At 37.5% G+C, this 27008-nt stretch overlaps 1 non-coding gene across 1 annotated transcript; it reads right to left on the bottom strand.

Moving 5' to 3' along the window:
• Positions 1-24166: 24166 nt before the first annotated feature.
• On the bottom strand, positions 24167-24240 carry TRNAN-GUU (transfer RNA asparagine (anticodon GUU)). The gene has a single exon. It is a non-coding gene; the product is annotated as a tRNA-Asn (tRNA).
• Between the last annotated feature and the right edge of the window lie 2768 nt (positions 24241-27008).

Genomic DNA, 27008 nt, shown 5'->3' with positions numbered 1-27008 from the left:
GAATTGAAGCTTTACAAGGAGTGCTCTTGCCCATCTGGAGTCTCATTCTGTAGAGATATACTCCCAACTCGTTTGGCTTTCTTCTAGTTTATATTACTATATCTCAAAATAACCCCTTTCTTCTGCTATGCCTTGATTTTTTGTGTTCTGTTCTTAATATTGTCTTTTGACTTCTTCCTATAGAAAATTAATTTCTTAACTACCCACCCCCACCAAACCAATCAACCATTTTTCCTCCTCCCAACGGAGTTCTAGAACAATGAATCAACTTTCTGTGACTCATTATGATGACCGTATATCTACCTACTAAGCCACACAAGCATCTAGAGTAACTTTTTCCCGGATACCCTCCTTTGCTTGGTTTTCTCTGCATCTACATTTGAGTCACCCACACACTCTCCGGAACAAACCTCTGATCTTCTGTGGGGTTGGGAAAAGAGGGCTGCCCAGCTCTGGGGGGTGAGGGAGGTGATCTGGGAGTCCAAGTTGTAAAGTCTCTCCCACAGTCCTCTGAATGCCAGCGCCACTTCACGCCTTCTCTCTCAGAGGGTTCTGCTCCATACAGATTCCTGTGGCTTTCTGGAGGTCTGCAGAGAGGTTGGCTCTCCACCCACAGTCTTGGGTTTCAACCTCATTCATACTGCTAAATCAGGTATCACTCATCTGCTTTCCTAATCTTTGTTGACATCTTTTGTCTGTTGTCATTTCCTTTCCCATTCTCTTTGTTCTTGTGGGTTTGTCCCTTCTTAATCCTTTAATATCCTTTTAGTGTGGTTGATAGAGAGAACACAAATAAGTGCGTCAGTCCAATCTCCCAAGATTAACCGGAAGTATTTGTGCTGATCATTTATAAAGCATGAGTTTTCTATGTTTTTGTTTTTTTTTTTAACATAATCACACCCATTTCTCTTTTGTCCACTCAAAGTTGTCTGCAGGTAAGCCCGATTAACTAACTGGGATTCTTTTTTTTTTTTTTTAAGTGGGGACAACATTCAGTCCTAAGTAAGACTGTAAAGTAGATGAAATTCACGTTCAACGTTTTTAGCCTCCCCATTCTTTTGCCATTTTCCCCACTTGATGGCACCCTTCTCCAAGATCCATTATCTTCATGTTTTCTTTCTCTCTCCTCTCTCTATTCTCTCTCTCTCTTTTTTTTTTAAAGATTGGCACCTGAGCTAACATCTGTTGTCAATCTTTTTTTTTTCTTCTTCTTCTCCCAGAAGCCCCCCCCCCCCCCCCCAGTACGTAGTTGTATATTCTTGCTTGTAGGTCCCTCTGGTTGTGTTATGTGGGATGCAGCCTCAATATGGCTTGATGAGCAGTGCCATGTCTGCACCCAGGATCCGAACCTTTGAAACCTCAGGCTGCCAAAGCAGAGCCCACGAACTTAACCACTTGGTCACGGGCGGGCCCCTCTAATCTCTTCTTTCTCTCTCTCCTTCCTCTGACCCGTCTCTCCCAGAAACTAGATCTTAGGGATGGGAGAGAAACAAATGAACTTATTCATACTAGAGTATAAATAATTGACATCATTAAAAAGTACTTCCGTGGATATTAACACAATGAAAATTTCTAAACTAAAATTAAGGTAAACTGGAATTTCCAAATATATATTTTGGACACCCTCTCTGGGAACAGGAATGTGTGTTGGGAGAGGAGTGGAGTACAGTGAAAAATGAGAGAGAAGGCGTAAAGAAAATTAAATAGGAGGGACTAACAGAGAAGATAGATTGGTGACAATGTCCAATTTCAAGAGATAATTTAATATTTTTCTTCCTATATATGTAAATCTGGAAGAAGGCAGAATAAAATCATTAAGAAAGCAAAATTCTACATACTGCAGAAGCTATAACAAGAGAAATGACAATGCAAAGATACAGATATCATGAAAATTCTTTTATGTCTTGTGAACAAAATCATAAAACTGTCCCCAATTCCGTTTATACCCCCACCTAGTTAATGTCATCAGTAGCTAGAACACTTAGGTTTCAGATCAGGAAAATAAATTTTTGTGGACCACTCCAGTGCAAGTGTCAAGGAAAAGAAGCCAATGTTTACCAGAAAGATAGCATTGTTTCTGACATAAGCAAGGAATTCTAGTGACTACTAGAAATATTGTTGGACCTTTCTAGATCCATGATCTCTGAGGCAAGTGGCCAGCACAAGCAGAGAAACTGAAGTAGTACCCTCTTGCTTAAAAAAAAAGAGAACAGCAACAATAAAAACCATTTGTGAATTAACCTAATGATGCGTCTTAAAGTTTCTTTGGATTATGTGGAGAGGAATTTTAATTTGCTCATCTATAAAATGAAAAGATTAGCCTAGATCTGTGGCGACCAATTCAAGTGTGTGAAGCAACACCCTCCTGTCATTAAATTTCCACCAATCTACAGCACAGTGAAAAAAGAGTGAGCCTCGCATAAAGCCAACTTTACCCAACTTAAGCGATTGTCTTTAATTCTGAGATTCCGTCCCATCTTGAGATTCTGTGCCGTCTTTTGTTCTGTGTGAAATACTGATGATAATGAACAGCTGCTTTTCTTTTCCTGTTCCTTCTCCCCTCCCTACTCTCATTTCTTCTTTGGATTCTTCTTGCTTAGCAAAATTAAATTGACCTGCAGCTTACCCCAGCCATGTTTTGTGTTTTCCAGTAGAAAATAATTAATTTCCCACTTAAACAAAATGAGGGGAAATAAGAGAAATTCAGACATGAATGTGGCAACTGTCTGCCTTATTGTTTCTCTTTTTAAATCTGGGAATTGATCAGTTTTTAATCCCAATTATCCCTCATTCCAAAATAAATCTTTACAAGTTGTTGAATCTTTCGAAAGTCTTAATTATTAAGCATTTACTGTCTGCGGCAGTGGTTCCCAACAATGTCAGATTTAACAACTCTTTTTTATAATAAATAATCGCTAACGCCCCCCCCCCCCTTAATAGCCTATTTTGTTTATCTATTGCAGTGAAATGAACCACTCCAAATAGCAATTTATTACTTCTCACGAGTCTGTGGGTTATCTGGGCAGTTCTTCTGCTTGATGTGGCATCGCGTGGGGCTCAGGAAGAGCTAAAAGGTCAAAATGGCCTCACTCACATAACTGACCTTTGGTGCTGGCTGCTGGCTGGGAGCTCAGCTGGGCGAGTTGACTGAGCGCTCATTTCTCTTGCAGGTGGGCTCCTCCATGTGACTGCTCAGGCTTCTTCATATCATGGCATTTGGGCTCTAAGAAGGATTGATCCCCAGAACAAAGGTGGAAGCTGCAAGCCTCTTAAGGCCAAGCGCCCCAAAATAACACAACATCACTTTTGTTACATTCCATTGGTCAAAACAGGTCATAGAGCCACCCAGATTCAAGGAAGGGGGAAATAGACTCCATCTCTTGATTTTGGAGTGGCAGGTTATATCATAAAAGAACTTGTGGGACGAGAGAGGTGATTGTGGCCACCTTTGGAAATCGATCATATATCCTCAAGTGAAATTCTTAGATAATGTGTTAAAGAATGTTTTAAATACATACACAATCTTTTAAAAAAATGAAGACAGCATTTCAACAATAATTTAACAAAGAAATAAAGGAAAATAACTCATAAAATACATATTTCACTACGTAAATGTTCAGATATGACTACACTAAAAGATCTAATAAGGCAGCTAGATTCTTACAATGACTTAAGGATTAAGTTTTGATTTATGGAAAGATAACAAGTTATTCCCTAAAAGAGATCCATGAAAATGAACAGAGATACAAGGGGACACCAGAACAAAAAAATAGTTTTAGGATAAGTAGTAACACATTAGATTTATTTGTATATAATAAGGAAAAATAGTCAGGACAAGTATGAAATCCAAATAATTCTCTACATGACACAGAAAACATTATTTTTGAATTAATAATATATTTATGTATAATTAATAACATAATAAATTAATGTAATATAATTATGATATATAATAATGTAACAATGATATAATTAATTTATAATATAAACTATTATTTTAAAATTCTACTCCATGTCAAAGCATATATTCAGTCTCCAATACTTAAAAGAACTCTCCACACCACACCTTCAACACCCACAGAGAACATTGGATGGATTTTTAAGAAATAAATTAAGAGACTACAGAGAAGTCGTATGATAGATATCAGAGATATATCAGAGCAAGATTGCAAAACAACAGGGAATCCTCAAATAAATAAAGTTAATATGTGATTTTCACATCCTCAATTTACTATTGCACTACCAAAAACTTAAATACATAGAATGGCAATAACATATAATATTTTAAAGTAACATTTATTAAAATGTAGTTGATTCCTGCATTTCATGCGCCTCTTAGTATTTGGCTCCTTAGTCTGGTAAGAGGATTCCACAATCTCCTTACTGACACAATGCAATCCATCTCCTTGCTGTTGCAGTAACTGCACGACTGAGGCATTAACACCCTTTTCAACCCACCATGTACAGCACAGCTGGGACTACAGTGAGGGGTGGGGGGCATTCGATTTGGGCACAAAATTTAAAGGGTTCCTTAAGTTCACTCAATAATCAAGATAAACAGTATTTTAACGCAATCTTTTAAAACATCAAGTTAATGCTCCCAAAATCCTTGATGAACAAAGTAACAAAACTTTAAGTAAAGACGGGATCTACAAAGGGAGGAGGTGTTTCAGCAATTCTGGCACAATATCTTTATGTCATTTAAGCTTCCTTCTCCATAATGACTTTTGCCTAAACTACAAACCTTTTTGCGTAGCTTCTTAGAAAATTTTTCAGGATTACTTTATACTAAAGGGTTAACCGATTGACACTTGTACTAAAGTACTCCTGACATATTTATAGTAAGACGTGGTTCAATGTGTCTTTTTAAACTCTAGCAGGAGGCAGGAAACTTTTTCTTTGTGCAGAGCTGAATCAGGCTTGGGGGACATCAAATCCACCTGGCCCCCTCCACTACGTACTAGTGGTACCCCACATATCAAATCGTCATGTCCGCAAAAAAATGCCCCACATGTCTCCAAACTTGCCGGCAGTGTAGGGACCGCCCTGAGTGAGTTACTGGAGATAACATCAAAATGGAAGTGAATCGAATGAGCACAGGCTGTCCGTGGCGTCTTTTGAAAACTGTCTTGGATACACATCTAAGGTTGATTTGAACTTTAATGAAGTCACACTTAAAGGCTCTCTGGGGTTTTTAAAAATTAAAGAGCTTTTAAGATAAATTACTGAATGTCCTGCTTTAAAAACTAGACAACGATAAACGCTGAAAGCTGAAGCAACCGCAATGCTAATCGCAATGTTCCATTTAAAGCTCTCCTCTGGAAGAGAGAAAACAGCTGTATGATTGCTCATTTCTTTCTTTTGTTCAGCCACTTAAGGCAATTAAGGGTTATTATGCTTTATTTAATCATCTTTAAACTTTTGGTTCCAAATTTAGGCTTTTTGATTTTGGTAGTATATTGTGCATCATGATAAATTATTTCCTTTGCATTAACTCACAATAATAATCAACTTTTTATTCCTAAAAGTCCATTTGTAGGGGAAAAAAGGGCAAGATTTATGAGCAGGAATGTTCAAAACACCCATACGTTAAAAAAAATCCTGAAACTTTATAGATTTTGCTGTGGTTACCAATTCTGAAAGCACAAATAAATTATAGGGGTTTTGTTGTTTTGTTTTGTTTAGGCAATGGCAAAATCTATTGAGTATTAAGTCAAATTAACTGAAAACAATTTCGGGCCCATCTGTGAGTTTTTTCCCCCACCTTAAGGGTGTGCTAATTAATGCCATCTAAAAGTGCCTGAATTTGACCGTGTCACTTCTTAACCCCATGTCCCAAACATTTAGTTAATCATACATTTCATTTAACTAACAGTTATAATCATAACAGTTTGAGTATTCTTTACTGTGAACATCTCAGGTTATTAAAATGGAGAATCTTTATTAAAAACATCCCTGTATTCTTGATTATTTGGATAATTAAGAATAGGGCTGGTGTGGGGCCAGCCCTGTGGCTGAGTGGTTAAAGTTCTGCATGCTCTACTTTGGTAGCCTAGAGTGCATGGGTTCGGATCCCAGGTGTGGACCTACTCCACTCATCAGCCATGCTGTGGAGGCATCCCACACACAGAGTAGAGGACAGTTGCCACAGATGTTAGCTCAGGGCTAATCTTCCTCAAGCAAAAAAGAGAAGGATTGGCAACAGATGTTAGCTCAGGGCAAATCTTCCTCACACAAAAAGGAAGAAAGAAAGAAAGAATAGGGCTGGTGTTCCCAGTGGCATCAACTATAGTGTGTTGCACAGCCATAGTACATTCAACAGGTCCCTTTGGGTACTATAAGATTTTGTGAGTTTTCTAGAACCCGTTCCAGCTACAAAAAAGACAGTTAATTTAATTAACTAACAAGTAACTTGAATTGTCCATTTTTCTGCTGTCCTACAATATCTCACATTAGAATGCAAAGACATTAAAGAGTAAGGCAGAAATTATAAGTGACTTGCCTTCTGAGATTCCTAAAACATGCAGTTTTCAAATGGCCTATAAAAATCTGATCCCTTATCTTATAAAATACTGTAGCAGTAGGAGATATATACCAAGTAAACTTTCCAATATTTTTCTTTCATTTTTTTTTGTAAATAGAATAAGTCCCCAGTGAGACTTTTCTAACCTAGTTATTGATTTATGGTCTCAAGGCTATTTCATTAGGAAGCTTTCCTTCCCATTTTGGCAATCTATTTTTGGCACAAGAATCTAGGCCAAACACAAAGTTTTTTGAATAATTTCTGGAATGAAAACTGTTGAAAATTCTCTATAAATATACTGTGAGTTTAGAGCATTAAAATGATATGAAAAACCCAGTCTATAATACAAAGTATGTTATTATATGCTCCAATAAAAATATGTCTTTAAGGCAAATTTACAGGTCTGCAGTGTCCATTCTGCAGTATGGGCAAAATTATGTTCCATCTAAAGCAGGAAATTTGGTGAACGCCAAATTCATCTAGGTGCGTCCTCAATGAATATACTCCTTTATCAATTGTCACTGACAACCATTTATTAGTGACCTACAAAACACAGTCCTTTCCCTCAAGAAATTTAGGACGTAGGAAAAAATATTATAGAAGATGATATACAACTATTGCTATTTGCGTATAGTGTGAACGTTTGTATGGAAATTCCAAAATGGAAACTAAGAAAAGTTTTAAATAATATTTTCTAAGTTCAGTAAATGGCTTCTTGTATTCCTATAGGCATTAAATAGCATATTAAAAATATGTAATAATGAGGCATCATCCACAAGAGCAACAAAGACATGCCTATGGAAAGAGGTCCTCTGACTGTGAACTAAGGCAGCCTCAGAACCCTGCACTTGTGTGGGGTCCTTCCAAGATCCAGTGCCTAATTTTGTATTTGTAAGTTCATTTTCTTTTTCTTAAAGAAAGCCCCGCAAATTGCGTGAGCTGTAGACTCCATAAAATCTGGATCTGCCCCAGCGAGGGAATAAATAATATGTGATTTCCATGTGTGAGTTTGATACTTAGCTGAGATATTTCAAAACGCTATAACCACAGAGATATACCAGGTTCCTGGATGACAGAACTCCTGGACGCCTATTAAAATGTCAAGGCTCTCAAAATAAAATTGAGCATTTAATGCAAGAGCAATAAATACTCCAACAGCATTTAGAAAGCATAACAAAACTTTGGGAAAATCTGGGAAACATCTGGATAAAAATGAGAATCACTAAGAAATTTTTGAAAGATGATTAATTGAATGTGAAATGCAGGATTTAGGGGAAAATGCCTGTTTTTCCAGATATAAAACATAGCATAAGCGTTCAACAACTTAAACAATGTGGTACTGGTATAGGAATAGACACACTGAACAAAACAGGCTTAAGTATAAGTAAAAAATTAATAAATGAGAAAAGAGGCACACAAATCCAATAGGCCGGAGAAGAAATGTTAGGAATATGGTAACAGTACAACTGGTTAGATCTTTAGGAGTGAAAATCCTCTTAGGTCTTAATCTCACACCATTCACTTGATCTAAATAGATAAAGTAATGAAATATTTTTAAAGATCAAATTATGGACAAATTACAAGAAAATAAACATTAATATTTATCAACCTCCACAGAGGAATGTTTTTTTAAGGCTTAGAAACAATGAAGTAAGTTACAAAATAAAATATTGACAGAACTGACAACATAAAAATTAAAAATATTTGCACGCACAAGACCCATTATCCAAGTTAAAGGTAAGCAATATATGGGGATAAAATACTTTATACAAGTATGCAAGATTAATATCAACCTTATATAAAGAATTCATGCAAATCTATAAGAAAAGCACCAAGACCCCAATAGATAAATACGCAAAATTCATGCACAAAAGTTTGGCAGTTCTTCAAAAGGTTAAGCATGGAGTTACCATGTGACCCAGCAGTTGCACCGCTAGGTATATACCCAAGAGAAGTGGGAATATGTCCACACAAAAGCTTGTACATTAATGTTCAAAGGAGCGTTATTTGTCAGAGTCAAAAACTGGAAATCACCCAAATAACCATCAACTGATGAAGGGACAAGTAAAATGTGTTATATCCATACAATGGAATACTATACACTAGTAAAAAAGAAAGTACTGGTACATGCTATGACATGGTTGAAGCTTGAAAATTTATGCTAAGAAAAAGAAGACAGTCAAAAAAGACCATATAGTGTGTGATTATATGAAATATCAATTCTATGAAATATTCATACCATTCTATGAAATATCAAGAATAAGCAGACATATAGAGACAGAAAGTAGAGATCAGTAGTGGTCTGGGTCTGGGAGGGTTTGGGGGAATTGACAAGTGACTGCTAATGGGTATGAGTTTCCTTATTGGGGTGACAAAAATGTTCTGAATTTAGTTGTGGTGATGGTTGTACAACCCTGAATAAACTAAGAATGACTGAACCGTGCACTATAACTGGGTGAATTGTATGGTATGTGAATTATATTAATATACAATATTGTACATTAAGTATGCAATATACAGCATATATCACTATACTATAGATTGTATCAATATACAATATTATAAATAACTTTATTATAACAATGCTGTTATTTTCTTTAAAAGCATGCACAGTCAAATCAGAAGAGAAAGCAAGTCAACAAACATGAGGAAATCATCAAGATTCCTAGTAATCAAAGAAATGCAAATTAAAGCAATAAGGAGATACTATTTTTACCAGTAAAATTAACAGGGGGATAGTTTTTAAAGAGAATTCTCACTATTGCTAGAAGTAGGACAAAACAGAGAATCTCAGATGTTGTCTCATATGCACAGCGCTTTTTGAAGGCAGTTTAACAATATATATCAAGAACTCTAAAAATGGCAATACTTCACCTCAGCGGTGTTGCTTATAAAAATATCACCTAGGAAATTCATCCTAATATGAGAGAAAAAAATGTCACATGCAAAGACCCACATTTCGGTGTTATATATGACAGTGAAGAAATGAAACATCTTAAATGTTCAGAGACAGTCAAATAGTTAGGTGTGCTGTGGGATATATACTAGATGGAATATTATGCAGTGGCTAAAAATATATTACATATTCACATGGGGAAATTATTATTACATGATATCAAGAGAAAAATAGCACAAAATTGTATACATTATGATTAGAACAAAGCTTAACTTTTTTCTTCTTTCTTCTTTTGTATTTTCAAATTATTTTTAATAAACCATATTTATAAGTTTAAAAAATATGTAGGAGAAGAGATAAAACATAACAATAACTAAACTGTGAGGCACTCTATGATGTGTGGCTTATGGAAGCTAAAACGAGCGCCAGATATTCAGAGAAGAATTTCCAACTGAGCATTTCAATGTTTTATCTGCAGGTGACTTTGAGTTTCAAGGATTTTTTTCCCCCTAACAGAAGTCATTCAATGAACTCTCATTTATTGACCCCTCAGCCCTCATGTGTACAAACAGATAACAATAAATTAGTGATAATGTATACCTCAATCCATTTATGAGATAGATATTTTTCTTTCGGTCAACTATGTTTACAATAAACATTTGCTCCTAAACTATTTCTAGTCTAGATTTGTTAAATATGTTTTTAAAGTAAAGATAGCATGTAACTTACTTTAAACGATCACAAATAGAATCAAATATGGCAACCTCTTTAAGGAAAGACACTATCAGAAAGGAATACTTTGAATTCTCTTAAAAGAAATCCAGGTGGCAACATTCTATATGCAATAGGTAATTTATTCGTTATTTAATTTCAGAAACTTAGAATATTTTTTTGAAACAGAAGATATAATGTTCATATAATTTTCATCATCAGTAATTTGACACACAGAACTCTGCATAAAAAGGAGATTAGAGATAATAAAATGAAGGCTGAGGAAAAAGGACAGGATTTTAATGAAAAGTTACAATTTATAAATTGTAATAATATAATTGAACAGAGTACAAACATTCAGAAATTTTAGTTTGAGTTTTAAAACACTGAAAGTTTAATCAGGGAACATTCCTCTCTATGAAGTACATCTTGCCCTTCATCCACTCCATCTCTTTTCTGACAAGAATCAACATGAAACACTGTACGATTTTCCTCAAGATTACTTATTTTATTGGGGTCAAGGACTAAATGAATACACTTGAGCATGAAATCTGAAAAACAATACTTGCGTGCTGCTTCATTTTGCCTTGGCTCAGCCAAACAGAATCCAATGTTGCCTTGGAAATCCTCATGCTTATTACAAGAATAACTCTGTTGCTTGATTTTTTTTTTCTTTGCTGAGGAAGATTTGCCCTGAGCTAACATCCATTGCCAATCTTACTCTTTTTTTGCTTGAGGAAGATTAACTCTGAGCTAACATCTGTGCCAATCTTCCTCTATTTTGTATGTGGATCACCCCCACAGCATGAGTTGATGAGTGGTGTAGGTCTGTGCCTGGGATCCAAACCTGCAAACCTGGGCCACCCAAACAGAGCACGCCAAACCTAACTACCACACCACAGAGCCAGCCCCTGTTGCTTGATTTTTAAAGCACTAAATACCTACTTGGAAATTATTTTGAAAATCTATTGGTAAACAGTCAACATTTAAGGAAAAAAAATAAACACAGAAATTCACTATCTTGGTTGCTTTTCCCAGATCATTTTATGAGAACTCTAAGTGAATAAGTGAACCATTTCGCCCTGTTCTTATATTCATTTCTTGTTTGCCAAAATCTTTGGTAATATAAAGAGAGAAAAAGTATATACCATGACTTTCTTTGTATAAACTGCATACCATATATTTCATTACATAAGAATCTATCTGTCAGATTCAATTACATTGTTACATGATATATATCTTCCTTGATATATATGAGAAAAATAGAAACAAAACTTTTGATGGAAAACAAAGAAAACTGCAATAAATTACAAAAGTAGACACTATTTTGACCATGTTCTCTGACTACAGTGATATAACCATAAATTAACAAATTTAATTTTTAAAAAATCAACCACTTAAAAAAATTTTGAATAAATTTTTTTCTCCTAAAACACTTTTAAGTCAAAAAGAAAACAGTAATCACAGATTTTCTGTAAAATAATGAAAAGGAGAATACTTCCCCACTTGGTAAGTATAGATTGGAATGATTTCATTATTTAAAAAAAATAAAAATATATGAAAAAGCATATAACTAAAAAAAAGGACAAAAACAGCAATAACTTAAGGAAGATAGGAAGAAATAATAGATGATAATTATAAAAGGGAAAATAAGAAAAAAATCCCTAGACTCGTGCAGTGCATGCTGTGTCCCACTGACCTGCCCGGGCCCCCTTCAGGTCTGAGGCTGCTGGACCAAGGGAGTATTGGCTGCTGCTGGCTCACAGCTGAATCCATCCTCTGGAATTACCCTCAGCCAAAGGAAGTTGCCTGGCATCAGTTCATCAAGGGCAGCGCACATCCCGATGGAGCGTGCATAGCCTCTGGCACGAGGTAGTGGTGCACTTATTAAGACGTTCACAGTGTGAACAGGGGTGGGATCCCAGTGTGAGGGAATGCACTGGCAAGTGCGAGAGCTCAGGAGTTAGAGAGATAGAGAGAGTAGTAATTACAAGGATTATGACATTGGCTGTTGCTGAGGACAATGGACACACTATAGAAAGACAATGAAAGCCTGAGATGAATTAATCACCAGTTGAGGGTGAGTGTGAAAGTCAGACAGCTCCTTTGGCACCATATAAAGAGACTCTCAGCTCCTATGAGTGGAAACCAGGAAAGGCTGAGAGTCAAGCCCAGGACTCTATTATAAGTGTAGCAAGAGCTTCAGAAGAGGTTGAACTCTCAAGCTAGGCCAGTCTACTACCCAAGGACAGGGGCTGTTGGGAAGATGTCAACCCTAAGGCAAGGGATGGGGACATCTTGACTTACGACATTCTCCCCAGCCTCTGGGATAATAGAGGGCAGGGTGAGGGCAGTTATTGCAATGACTGGCAAGGTTAGATCGCAGGCCTGGGGGAGGGGGAGTGTCTGACCTTCAGAGATATAGAGATGGTTAATAGACCACAGCATCCTTAGGGACAGATAAATGAGCAGCCAATAAGATATGTATTGCTCATACTATACAATCAAAATCAATCAAGGATGGATCTTCAGGAGACTGAGAGAAGTCGCTCCAATAAAAAATTACCATACTCCACCTAGTTTCTGGATCTGAGCCATTACTCAGGCTGGGAACCCATTGAGTGAAAAATATGCTGGGTCCCAGGAGGAAGAATTCTGTTAGTCATGGCAAGTATATGTGATAAAGCCTCTCCCAGTCCTTCCCCCAAAGGGATATATAGCCATTGACTCGGGGATTTGGGGAAAAGAGGAATTCCTAGATATTTCAAGAACACAGGGTCTGAATTAACATCAATACCCAAGGACCTAAACTGTCATCATATTCCCCCTCACTGCCATTAGTGTGGGCATTTGTGCAAGCCAGGTAATAGATAGAGTCCTGGTTTCATGGACCACCCAGCAGTGCTGAATGTATAAACGTGCGATTGTAATGGATATACTTGTTAGTTGGCAGAAAGCCCCACATTGGTTCCTTGGCATGTGGGACATGAGCTACCCAGTGGGAAATGACAAGTGGAAACTCTGAAAGGGCTTCCTCCCGCCCCCAGCCTAGCTAGTAAATAAAAATCATATCCTGTCATAAAGAGAACGGCAGAGATTACTGCCTCCCTTAAAGATCCAACGGATGCAGTGGGGGTCCTCATCGTATCTCCATTTGATTCACTGCCCTGACCTTTCCAAAAACCACATGGATGCTGGAGGATGACAGTGGACTACCACAAATTCTGTCAAGTCAGGGCCCCCATTGTATCCGCCATTAACATATGTGAAAAGATGCCTTGTAGAGTTAATGGCAATCCCAAAGATGAGAATCACAATATAGATCCCTAGAGTTCTCAAAGATCATGCCATCTGCAGCTAATACTTACACATCATTCAAAAACCATCTTTGAGCATGTTCCGGTGCCCTGGTAACAGAGTGCTTGACCATAGGTCATCGAGTGCTCATAAGACCAGAACTGCCCATCCTGAGCTAGGTTCTATCAGACTCACTATGTCACAAGGTTGAGTCAGCCCAGCAGCAATCCATTGTAAGATGGAAGTGACTCATCTAGGGTTAGGGTCAAAGGAGCGAAGTAAACCAATGAGCAGGCAGCCTAAGCCCCATGTCATCCACCAGGGTTGCCCCAGCACCTCTCCCTCCACTGACATCTATGGCCAAATTGGGGGGTGGGAGGACATCTGTTATGACCAGGTGACAAAAGGGGAAAAAGGCTGTATATTGTCACAATGGGTCAGTTCAGTATGTGGGTGCAAGCCAAAAACGGATATTGACTATACTCCTGCCCCCTCAGGAGTCACCCTGAAAGGCAGCAGCGAGGGCACAGCCTTCCAATAAGCAGAATTCAGGTGGTACTGCTGTATGCAGAGAGACACGGCCCGAGGTGAGGATACATACAGACTCACAGCAGCGGTGAGTGGCTTGGCTGGTTAGTCTGGGGCTGTGAAGGTAAAAGACTGGAAGCTTGGTGTGGTAGCAAGTCCTCAAAGAAGACTCCGAACAATTCTGCAATTCCCTTATCGTACGCGTCTCTATTCTCATCAACAGGAGGAGCTTACATCCCTCCTTGTGAATCTGGGTACAGCCTATAACTGCTTTGACCAATAGAATGCAGAGGAAGTAACATTTTGAGACTTCTGTGTCCAGGCATTAAGAAAGCCTAGCAGCTTCCGCTCTCTCCCTCCTCCTGAGCTCCCACTTAAAGACAGCCAGGCCACCCTGCTGGAGAGAGAGGCCCTGTGAATGGGCTCTGAAGGACGAGAGGTCGTGTGGAGAAAGAGGCTGCTTGGAGGAGTCCTGAGGTGCCCAGCACCAGTAAAGGCGTTGCTTAGCTGAGCCCTGTCCATTCGCAGAATCAAGAGATTGAAAAATGGTGGTTGTTTTAAGCCACTGAGTTTTATAGTGATTTATTATGCAACAAGAGACAACTAAAATAGAACTTGGTAACTGAAAACAGTGTCTGTCTTAACAAAAAACTAAAACATGTGGCATTAGCTTTGGGACGAGGTGGTAGACAGAAGAGGGAGCTCCTGAAAGAGACCATTAGTGAAAACTAGAAAGACTGTGACGAAGTTGCTGTTGGAGACTGAAGTTTCCTCCATTATTATGTATTATTCATTATTATGAGTAGTGTCATGTGTTAACAGAATGTGACGTAAATACACACAGCACAGTGGCGAAACTGACACCTGCAGCAAGACGAGAAATAGAAAAGGTACCCAAGGAACTCATGGGTCTGGCTGAGGGTATTTATAGGCAGACGGTTGAAAGTGCCAACTGTTTTTGTTTTGTTTTTGTGTGTAGCTGCCTATGAAGAAGTACATGAGAAGTAAGATTAAAAAAAAAAAAAAAAGGAAGTGTACAGTTTTCAGGCAGAATTTAGAGGAAATATAAAGGAACCAGGACTCATTGGGTTCAGAAGCAATGCTGCTTCTCCTGAAGACAAAAGGCTCCCAAGGAAAGAAATGACTTGGAAAAAAAATCAAATCCAGGACTCTGAAAGTAAAGACGCCTCAGCGTAAAGTTCAGATCAAGGGTAGGACTGTAAGACACTTTGTTGAAACTGCAGGAAGATTTTAGGTGATACGTCATAGAGCCTTTCAGCTGAACAAAAACACTCCCAAGCCTCCTAAAGGCGTGCCTCATACAGCCTCTCAACCAGACAACAGGACATCTAAGAATCATAAGGAAGGTGTCCCAGAGCAAGTTCACAGGCCCATTTCAGAGAGAAGTGTAGGCAGGACTTTACCAAATGCAGCCAATTACAATTTGATACATATGAAATGCACAATGTTTTTAAAGGAACTGAATCCATTTGGACCAAAAGGGATAGAGACAGTTCAGAATGAAAAGAGGTCTCTGGACCCTCAAACTTCTGTAGGCAGTAAGCAGGCTAAGAAATCTGCTTAGCCTCAAAGAATGGCCATTTATTACAGAGAAGGAAGGATGACTCAGAGCAGAGCCAAGAGGCTTGGGAACCATTCCCACAGATCAGGACTGGTGACAATCAAGGACCGGCAACCTGTGCCCTGCCGGATTTCAAAATTGTTTCTCCCTTCTTGTCTGTTCCAGTTTTCCTGTTTCTGCCTCATCATTGTCTGGTGACTGTTGAGCAAGTAATTTATCTCTTTAGTTTATAGTTCTTTAACACAAGAGAAAGCATATCTAAGGAGCTACACCCTAGGAAACACACCTGAGAAGCCCCATCAATGTCCACACCTGATTTAGATGCTGAGATCCTCTTCCCTCTTCCCAATCTCATTTCCCTTGCTCTCTCAGAAGTGTTTTTCCTGAGAGCACACCTCAGAAACTCTCTTGTAACCAAATCTCAGCATCTCAGAGTTTGTCTCCCTGGAAACTTAATTTGTGGCAACTTGCTAAATAAATCCAAGTTTGTATGAATGTAGATAATCATCTCTACCAGATAATTTCAAATTTTTGTTTTCCACAAAGATTCAGCAACAGTCAAGAGTTCCCATTATTTTATGTCTTCCCCAACTCTTGCAAGTGTTCAACTAAAATTTTTGCCCATCTGGTGTCATTATAATGGTAACTCATTCCAGATGTAATTTACATTCTCCTGATTACTAATGAAATTTAGCATCTTTTCATATGTTTATTGGCCATTTGGATTTCCTGTTCACATCTATTGTCCATTTTTCTATTAGAAATTTCTCCTTTTCTTCTTCTTTTTTAAATAATCTATATATAATCTACATATAATGCCAGTGTTGAGTTTATGAATTACTACTCTTGGCTCGCCATTTCATTCCTTTAAGAGTGTCCTTTGATTAACAGAATCTCCTAAATTGATGTAACTGAATTTATTGATCTTTAAGTTTGGTCTTATTTAAGAAAGTCTCTATCATAAGGTCATGAAGATATTTATCTGCATTATCCTCTAAAAGCATTATTGTTTCATTTTTCACATTTTATGATTCACCTGGACTTGATTTTTGTGTGTGGGCTGAGGTAAGGATCCAATTTTGTTCTTTCCATATGATCACCAATTGTCCCCATAGCATATACTGAAAATTCAATCCTTTCCCCACTGTTCTGCAGGGCCACCTTATTTTTTTAATAGACTTCAGTTTTTAGAACAGTTTTAGATTTACAGAAAAATTAAGAAGATAGTGAAGAGTACCCACATACCCCCATCCAGTTTCCTCTGTTATTAACATCTTACATTAGTATGATACATTATACTTAATAAACCAAAATTGACACAGTATTATTATCTAAAGTCCACAGTTTATTCAGATTTCCTTAGTTTTTACCTAGTGTCTTTGTCTGTTCCAGGATTCCATCCAGGGCACCACATTACATTTACTTGTCATGTCTCCTTAAACTTCTCTTGGCTGTGATGATTTCTCAGACTTTCCTTGTTTTTGAGGACCTTGACAGTTTTGAGGAGTACCAGTCAAGTATTCAGTAGGATGACCCACTATTGAAATTCGTCTGATGTTTTCATCGTGAGTAAACCGGGATTATGGGTTTGGAGAGGAAGACCACAGAGGCAAAGTGCCATCATATCAAGTGTACACACTATCAACGTGACGCATCACTGTTGATGTTGACCTTGATCACCTGGCTGAATAGTGTCTGTCAGGTTTCTCCACTGTAAAGTCACTCTTTCCTCACCATGCCCCTTCCATACCGTACTCTTTGGAAGAAAGTCACTATGTACAGCACATGCTTAAGGAATGGGGAGTTATGTTTCCCCTCCTTGAGAACCCACCCTTTTTAAAAATTAAATGTCCTTAAGTCTGCTTATGGGTTCTCAATTTCTTCTATTGACCTACTTATCTATCCTTGCATCAATTCCATATTGTCTCATATGTTTTATAATAGGTCTTACACAATGAGGGGGAACCAATCCCCTCAATATAATTTTTCAAATTTGTAATTGTGGTAAAAATGTACATAATGTAAAACTTACCATCTTAATCATTTTAGGTGCGCAGTTCGGTAGAGTTAAGTATATTCACACTGAAGTGCAACCAGTCTCCAGAACTCTTTTCATCTTGCAAAACTGAAACTCAATAGCCATTAAACAATAGCTCTACGTCCCCCCTGCCCCAAGCCTCTGGCGACCACCATTCTACTTTCTCTTTCTGAATTTGACTACTCTAGGTACCTCATATAAGTGGGAGCATACAGTCTTTGTATTTTTGTGACAGGCTTATTTCATCTAGGATAATGTCCTCAAGGTTCATCCACGTTGTAACATGTTTCAGAATTTCCTTCCTATGTAAGGCTAAATAAGAATCCATTGTATGTATATATCACATTTTGCTTATCCATTCATCCACTGATGGACAGTTGGGTTGCTTCCACGTTTTAGCTATTGTAAATAATTCTGCTACAAATATGGGTTACAAATATCTCTTGGAGACCCTACTTTCAATTCTTTTGGGTATGTACCCAGAAGTGGAATTGCCGGATCTCATGGTAATTCTATTTTTAATTTTTTGAGGAACCACCATACTGTTTTCCATAGTGGCAATACTATTTTACATTCCCACCAGCAACGAACAAGGGTTCCAATTTCTCCACATCCTCTCCAACACTTGTTATTTTCTGGTTGTTGTTGTTGTCGTTGTTGATGGTAGCCATCCTAATGGATGTGAGGTGGTATCTCATTGTGGTTTTCATTTGCATTCCCCTAATGATTAGTGATGTTGAGTATTTTTTCATGTATTTATTGATCATTTGTATATCTTCTTTAGAGAAATTTATTTTCCTTTGTTCATTTAAAAAAAATTTTATTGTTGATTTGTAGGAGTTCTTTATATATTCAGAATATTAACTCTTTATCAGATATATTATTTACAAATATTTTCTTCCATTCCATAGACTGCCTTTTCACTCTGTTGATAGTGTCCTTTGTTGCACAGAAGCTTTTAATCCTGATGAAGCCCAATTTATCTATTTTTTCTTTTGTAGACTGAGCTTTTGGTGTCATATCCAAGAAATCATTGCCAAATCCAATGTCTCCCTATTTTTTCTTTGAAGAGTTTTATAATTTTAGATCTTACATTTAGGTGTTGGTCCATTTTGAGTTAATTTTGTACATGGTGTAAAGTAAGGGTCCAGCTTCATTGTCTTGCATGTGGATATCCAGTTCCCTCCATATCCATTTGTTGAAAAGATTGTCCCTTCCCCATTGAATGGTCTGGACACTCTTGTTGAAAATCGTTTGGCAATATATGGAAAGGTTTATATCTGATCTCCCTCAATGTTAATTTTGAGAGAGAAAAGTAGAAGTCAAAATTATACATACAGCATGAATTCAGGTATTATTTTTATGTTATAAAAATGTTATTTAATAAATAAAAACAGTACATGTTTATTATAGATAATTTGGAAAGTAAAGTGTAAAAAAGAAAAACTCACTGATAGTCTTATTTTGGTGTATTTTGTTCACCACCAAGAAATATTTATGGATCACCTTTGTAATTTAGTCTCATTACAAAATTGGGATCATGCTTTCGGAAGTTTTGTATCCAGGTTTTTATATCTAATGCTATATTTTAACATTGTCCAAAAGCATTATTCCCGAAAAACATTATGTAAATGGCTGTCTAGTATTGCAACATCTAAATAATATGCCAGAATTTATTTCATTATTTCCATTAGTGTTGCATATTTCATCTCGTTTACAATTTCTCACTATTATAAATAATGTTTCAGTAAATGTCATTTTACTCAAATTTTTACAGGTATTATTATAATCTTAAGCACACACTTCTTTAATAACAACAATGAAGAAAGGAAAGTAAAACTTTGCACTCGATTCTTAGATGCTGACCCTTTCTAGGATGCCTTTTCTCAGTGGTATTAAAAACTGGACTTCCCACAACTTTAAACACAGCTTTTTTTCATATAGATCAAGATTTTCCTTTATAGTTATTTATAGTTTCAAAATGACAACTATTTATTTTCTTCCAACAGAGCACTCTACATTAAAATTCTTATGATTTTAGAATGTATTATTTGGGAAAATATTGAGTTATCTTCTCTTACTGCACCTTTTAATTTAAATTCTCATCTTGGTTTTTAAAGTTTAAAACTTACTTTCAAAAATAGAAATTGAATTAATTTAAATGTCATAATAATTTCTAGAAGGTTGTTTTTGTTTCATGTTTTTTAATGGGTGGTGTAGTATTCCTTTTTATTTGCTTAGACACAAAATTAAACACTTTAAATAAATAGGAAATTTCTAGGATGTGGAGAAAAGGGAACCCTCATACACTGTTGAGGGAATGTAAACTGGTGCAGCCACTATGGAAAACAATATGGAGATTCCTCAAAAAATTAAAAATAGAACTACCATATGATCCAGCTATTCCACTTCTGGGTATTTATCCAAAGAATACAAAGACACCAATTCAAAAAGATACATGCACCCCTATGTTCACTGCAGCATTATTCACAATAGCCAAGACTTGGAAGCAAGGTAAGTGCCTATCAACGGACAAATGGATAAAGAAGATGTGGTATATATATATACAATGGAATACTACTCAGCCTTAAAAAAAGATGAAATCTTGCCACTTGCAACAACATGGATGGACCCTGAGGCTATTACACAAAGTGAAATACGCCAGACGGAGAAAGACAAATACCGGATGATTTCACTCATGTGTGGAAGATAAACAAACACATAGATATGGAGAACAGAATGGTGGTTACCAGAGGGGAAGGGGGCAGGGGGAGGGTGAAATGGGTAAAGGGCCACATGTATACAGTGACAGATTAAAAACTAGACTTTTGGTGGTGAACATGATATAGTCTATACAGAAGGTGAAATATAATGACGTACGCCTGAAATTTATACAACGTTATAAACCAATGTTATCTCAATTTTAAAAATAGGAAATTTCTCATACTTTCTGCCTTAGCACAAATTTATTCTTACCGAGTTTATCATAGATAGTTAGGTGATAAGTAAATAGGCAAGGAAAACTGATCTCTAATTTCTATTATTTCTCCTAATATTCATGCGTAAGTGCTCATCTGATAGAGTTTCGTAGTAAATTTATTTTTTAGTCCTGATCTACGACAACTTAAAATTCACATTCTAACCTAATAATCCATATGTTTACAGTTTAAAAGTTACATTTTGGTGACCGGGAGAAACACAAGGAGGGTTTCTGTGATATCGATATTGGTTTATTTATTAATCAAAGTGTTGGTTATAAAGGTTTGCTTACTTTGCAAAAATTTATTCAGTTGTACTCCTAATGATTTGTGCACATTTATGTATGTATTTATGCTTAAAAAAGAGTTTCTTTTAAAATTATATTGTAAGAGTTTTCTTAAGGATATGAATCTCTAAACCACATTTTGCAATTTAAAGCTGAACAATTGAAATTTTAGTAACTTTTCTTAAAATTTTGAGCTGTAAAAATAACTAAAAACGAGGTATTGACTATGATTTTGCAGGTATTTCACATTACAGATTTTGCATTATTTACAGATATTACATTACAGATGTTTATTCTCACATCATTCTTGTAAATTCAACACTTATTTTCAATATGCAAAAACACAGAATGCACCGACTTTACCAAAGGGGCTGAACTTGAAACGCTTTAAATAAAATGCTGCAGTTGATAAAATTAACATTCTTAATTTTTTAAAAAAATTTCAGCTTCTTAAACTGTTTTCTGGTTAAATGTATTACAGTTTCTTCTCCCACCAATTTATCCCCTCTCTGCTGGCTGAAGCTGTAAGATGAACATTTTAGGCCTCACATTCACCAAAATTCAGGAAAATAAAATTAAAATTCATGTCGGCATTACTCATTATGATGTATTATGTACGCAGAAACAGGGTGATTGTGTTTCTCTGGACTTTTTTCCTCCTAAATCTTGTATCATATGACATCAGATGCAGGTGCTAGCAATGAAGGCAGAGACACATTAGCCACGTGGCTTCCTCCCAACTTCCATTTTCTAAAGAAACGGTTCAATATAAAAAATATTTTGTTATTAATTATGATAAATTATATGACTATTACCTTCTCCTATAAGTTTGTAAACCATAGCAATTGGTTCGTTCTTTATTGCATTACCTCAGTGAATTTTCCTCTGATTTTATATATGAAGTTTAAGTATGCAACTTTTTATTAGCAATATTACGAAGATATTTACATACTCAGATGTTCAACACAGCCTTTTCAATGCTCTTCCATCTTTAATCAATGCTGTAAGTGATCTTGACATGTATTTGGGTTTGGTTGATATTACAGACCCAAGAAACTAAGAACAAAATAACGCTCCTCAGAAATAGCATTTATTGCAACATCTATAACCAATATAATATAACCAATACACATTAAAATTTTACCAAGCCAATGCAGCCATAAATATTTAAGCAATTTCCCCCAAATGCTTCCCACCTATCTTATCTGTATGCAACAGCCACGTACAAGGAAACGGGCTAAGCACTTGCCCACATAATAAGATCAACTGCTTACATTTGAGGGTAGTTTTGCACTCCTTGCCCGACCTCCGTTCTCATTTAATCCCCCCTCTTTATCTTCTGGCCTCTAAGTCCTAATAATCTCCCAAAAGGGTGAAGTAGAACATACTTAGAAATTTAGGATCAAATTTAAAACTGCCACCCAGGCACCTGTCAAGTGCAAACCCTCGTGCTCTCTCACAAAGGTGTCCTGAAACAGGGGTCTGTCTGCATGGCCCCAACTGCCAGACATCAGCCTGGGGTCCAAGATTCCCTAGACTTTAGATGATCTCCCATTGCTCAAACTGATTCTTCTTTCTATTCCTCTTCCAGATTTTTCCTGGGCTGTTCCAGCCTGCCTTTATTTATAATCTTGCCTTCTCTACGTAAATGCTATCAAATTGTTTCCTGAAGACATATTTCACGTTAAGATGGCACGTTCCCACCCAGTTTTCATTTCAATAAAATTAAGCAGCACAAGGAATACGTAATTTAACAGCGCCCTTTAGAATTCCATAAATGTTCAGTGGGGTTTTTTTTCGCTTTCACAAGATCTGGAGCAAAATATTAACAAAACTTCCTAAAACCCAATTAAAATATCATCTTTGGTTTTAAGTTAACTAATTAACCAAGAAGCTCTATTTTGGACGAGAGAACTTCTGGGTAGGGAGAACAGCAGTGAGGACCGTGGGCTCTGAGCCTGACCACCTGGGTTCAAATCTGTGCCGTGCTGGGGACTATCTTCGACTTCAGGCAATTAATTGCTCAGCAACAGCTGGAGGTACCTCGAAGGGTTGTTGAGAGGATCACACACCTTCACCCATGAAACCACTTAGAACAGAGTCTGGCAAGCGGTCAACACTGAATAAATGTTAACCTTTATTAATACATAAACCTGGGGGAAAATATAAAGAAGAACATAACTATATATTTGCAGGAATAAGACATATCACTTTTCTCCAGAACCGTCTTTCATATTTCTGTAATCTATACCCAAGACAATAATTACCATGATGAAACTATGATTACTTCTCAAAGGCAGCATATATTTAGAGAATAAAGTACAAAGTAACTATTTTGAGAGAGCTTTGCATTTTGTGAAATAAATGGTAACATGTCTATAGAAGGTCGAAGCAAAATATGTTAGTTTCACTTTTAATCTTTCTCAGAGTTTTTTTATGTTTAACAATCACTCAGTTCTAAAAAATTTTCTCCTTTTCTGAATAGATGGGGAATTTTGCAGGTTTATTCCATTCTCTATAAAATTCTTGCATTTTAGTAGAAAAAGTAAAATATAACATGTAAATGCGCTTACAATAGTGTCCACACAAAGGTTTTATGACAAACATCTCTGAATTTACCAATACCAGGAATAGTCAAAATGTTTCCATTAGTAAGTACGCAGAGTGTATGTTTACGCTGCCGGGGAACAGACAAAATGTTGCACGATTCAACGTGATAACAATCGCGAGGAGTTTTCAATTTGCAGCTTGAACTTGACACTCTGGATACAGACACGCCGTCGACCTCTGACATTTCAGGGCTGCGGACGCCGAGCGGGGCCGGCTCGGGCCGCGCTGCCCGCGGGGGCCTCCGGGGCGGCTCGGAGCGGGGGCGGCGGGTTCGAGCCCGGACGCGGCGGCGCGCGGCCGAAGGGGCGGCCGGCCTCTGCGCGCTCTCGCCCGCGCGCGCCCGCACGGTGCCGCCCGGAGCCTGGTGAGGCCGGGAGGGGCCCCGCGTAGCCTGGGCTTCGGCAAAGGGCGAGGGGGGCGAGGTGAGCGAGGGCCCCTTTGGGCATCGAGCGGCGGCCGGAGTCTGGGAACCGGGGGAGCCGCAGCGAAAGGACTCGCCCGGCCCGCGGAGGACAGGCAGAGGCCACCTGGCCGCCGGCTGCGAGAAGCGGGGCACCCGGCGCGCCAGGAAGCCGCGGAGCCGCCCGCTGGGGGGACGGCGAAGCGAGATCCAGGATTCTCTTCTCCGGCCCCTGGAAATCCACCCCGGCGTCACCCGGAGGCCTGAGCTCCCAGATTTGTGCAAAACTACCGGCAGCAAGCCCGTAAAAGATGAGCGTCCCTGGGTGGGCTCGAACCACCAACCTTTCGGTTAACAGCCGAACGCGCTAACCGATTGCGCCACAGAGACTGCGATGTGGTTTGTTTCTCCAGCCATAACCTTTATGAAGAATAATAAAGGCAGAGCGCGAACGTTATTCTCCTTTCTGCTTCCTCATTCATACTATTTAAATCCGAAATGTTCGCTTAAACATTTGTTACTCTCTTAATTCTATTTTCCACCTTTAAAGCATATTGGAAAGTTATAAATACAGCAAGATCGAGCAGAATTTCAGATTGCAACGTGTATGAAAATCCTGGGGTTTTTTCCAAGTCCTGATTGGAACGTTCTGTTTCAGGAAGATAGCTATTTCTGATGTTACCTTTTATAGGGAAATAAAACTTTTAATCTTAGGAGTTGAGAAACTTTCCTTTTGTTTCAAACTCTTTGTCCAAGTGCTTTGCTCGCTAATCTTTATGATTTATTTGTGTAGCATTCCCAAGGTTATCTGAATTGTATTTGCCTTCTTTATTTTTATTTTCAGGTACTGCTAAATAGATATATGCAACCCCTATTTGTTTGTTTCGTACTAACCTATAGTGCAATTATTTGTCACCAACATTTTGTTATTGGAAAAGGGCATTAGGAAAAGCTACTAAACATTCTTTAGTTGCTGTGCCTCGTGGATCATTGCTAAGGCTGCCCTTGGTTCTCGCTGGAATTAGCCTCTACACCCACATTTGAACCATGCCGTTAAAATGCACATTTCGCAGGATATTTATAACCCAATTTGAGCAAAGAGAAGCTAAGAAAAAAAAGTATGATTTATGACTAGCCCTAAAATCTCCAGAACAGAAACACTGCTGGCAAAGATGTCACATCCCCATAAGGACTCTCTATAGAAATGTTTCCCTTGTGTGAATTTCCTGACGCCTTTTGAGGTACTCTTCAAAACTCCAAACACTCTTTTTCTCCTCTTCCCTCCACAAAGAATTGCTAGTTTCCACTTGACAATCCTGTATTTAAATTTTTAACAGTTGCTAAATTGCTCTATGCGAAATCCCTAGAGAAATAATTCATGTCATGATTTATAGAAGTTGCATGCAACATGCCTTAGTCCTATCAACATTTTGAGTTCCTACTGCTTGATAGAACCGCTTAAACTGGCTTTGGAACCAATTAGGGGAGTTCCTTGAAAGCACTGGGATATTAAACAGCTGTGAATTCACGCCAAGCTGTACCACTCTGCTTTCAACAAACTTTTAGAAGTGTGCTTGAAAATTCTGAATTTGGAAGAAAAATCCAGGAAGGGCTTATAAAGAACATATGATGAGTCCTATTTCATTATTTGATGCTACCTTCGTATAAAATGCTAAAACTTCTTTTATATTTTAGATACTTGTTAATATGAGTTAAAACTATCTGGCGTTGGTTTTTCTTCTCCCAATACCAAAATGAATGTTCTTCCCTCCGTTATTGTTCAGTTAGGACAGACTGCAACCAGGGTCCCTTACCACCCCTTCATTTAATATTTACTCTCCTGCTTAAAATAGTATTAGGAACAGTTCCATTCATGTAACTAGCTTTAGCTTTAATCTCTTTTCCTCACTTCAATCATCATACTAACATTTTGATTTCTAAAAAGAGAGATAATGAATCATAATCTTAATATAAAGTTAAAAAAGAGATGATGAGAAATGGTCAATGAGAAGAACTAATTCAGAAAGGAGTATGAACTCCCTGTATGCTAAAAATGTGTTTACGTGACTGCCACTGTTTGTTTTAAAACTCAGTGTTCAAGCCCGGTTCTGTAGTTGTTAATATTTTTAACAAATTAAATGGCTATTTCCACAGTCAGTAGCGTCCCAATTTTTTTTGTCTCTTCACTTCAAAATACTTCAAAAGAATATATAAATATTAAACATATTCAGTGATCTCAATGTTTTCCTCCAGTGATTTTTATCAAACACAGCTTTTACACAAAATGCTCCCTTACGAAAATGAGTACGTGTTGTTATATAAATCTTTATTATCTCATTGTAGGCCTTAATATCTACTCCCAATTTTAAAAGCCGAAGTAAGCCCACTGGATTAAATTTTAAAAACATACATTATCTTTCCTTAAATTTCAGGATAACCCAAGACAATTGATTCTTACAGCTTCATTAGGATTTAGGTTTTTACAATTACTGACAGTGAAAAGGACTGGGCATTTTAGCCCTTTCTTGTGTATCATACACAATTGAACTGCAACTTTACCTTTTTCAAGAATGTGTCCCTTCAAAGGGGCTGACCTGTGCAGATTAATGGGCCTAGATATTTTATTTTCTTCTTAGGAAAAAAGAGAGGGAAAAAACGTCTGTACAAATGGGATCCACCTGTCTTAACAGACAAGCCAAGATGGACCACATTAATTTATAGGCTTTCCAGGTATCATGAATCCAGTGCTTTCAGATAATGTGCCTCCAGCTTCATACCAACAGAATAGGCAATTCACAGGATTCCCATTACCATAACTGTGCATCACTTTGATTCTTTTTAATGACAGTATTTCAGAAGTATGGTGACTGAGTTGTCAAAAATGACAAATCCAGTTCGAATTTAAAAAGAAATCCAGTGATTTAGAGAAGTCACCCCAATAAATGGAAGATCGTGACACCAGGAAACTTGTGAAAAGAGAAGGCTAAATCAGGTGTCACTAAGAGCAAGAGAAGAACTATGAGACCAATTTTCAAAGCCAATTGAAGTGACGTTCTAAAATGGATTTGTAGTAAAGGGGAGTTGAACCCTTCCATCCAGTCTCAAGCTTAAATGATATTTCCTCCTCACCAAAAGTATCATTCCCATTCAAGACTGTT

This window comes from Equus caballus, chromosome 29, assembly GCF_041296265.1.
Source record: "Equus caballus isolate H_3958 breed thoroughbred chromosome 29, TB-T2T, whole genome shotgun sequence".
Taxonomy (NCBI): domain Eukaryota; kingdom Metazoa; phylum Chordata; class Mammalia; order Perissodactyla; family Equidae; genus Equus; species Equus caballus.
This window is presented reverse-complemented; position numbering and strand designations above follow the sequence as displayed.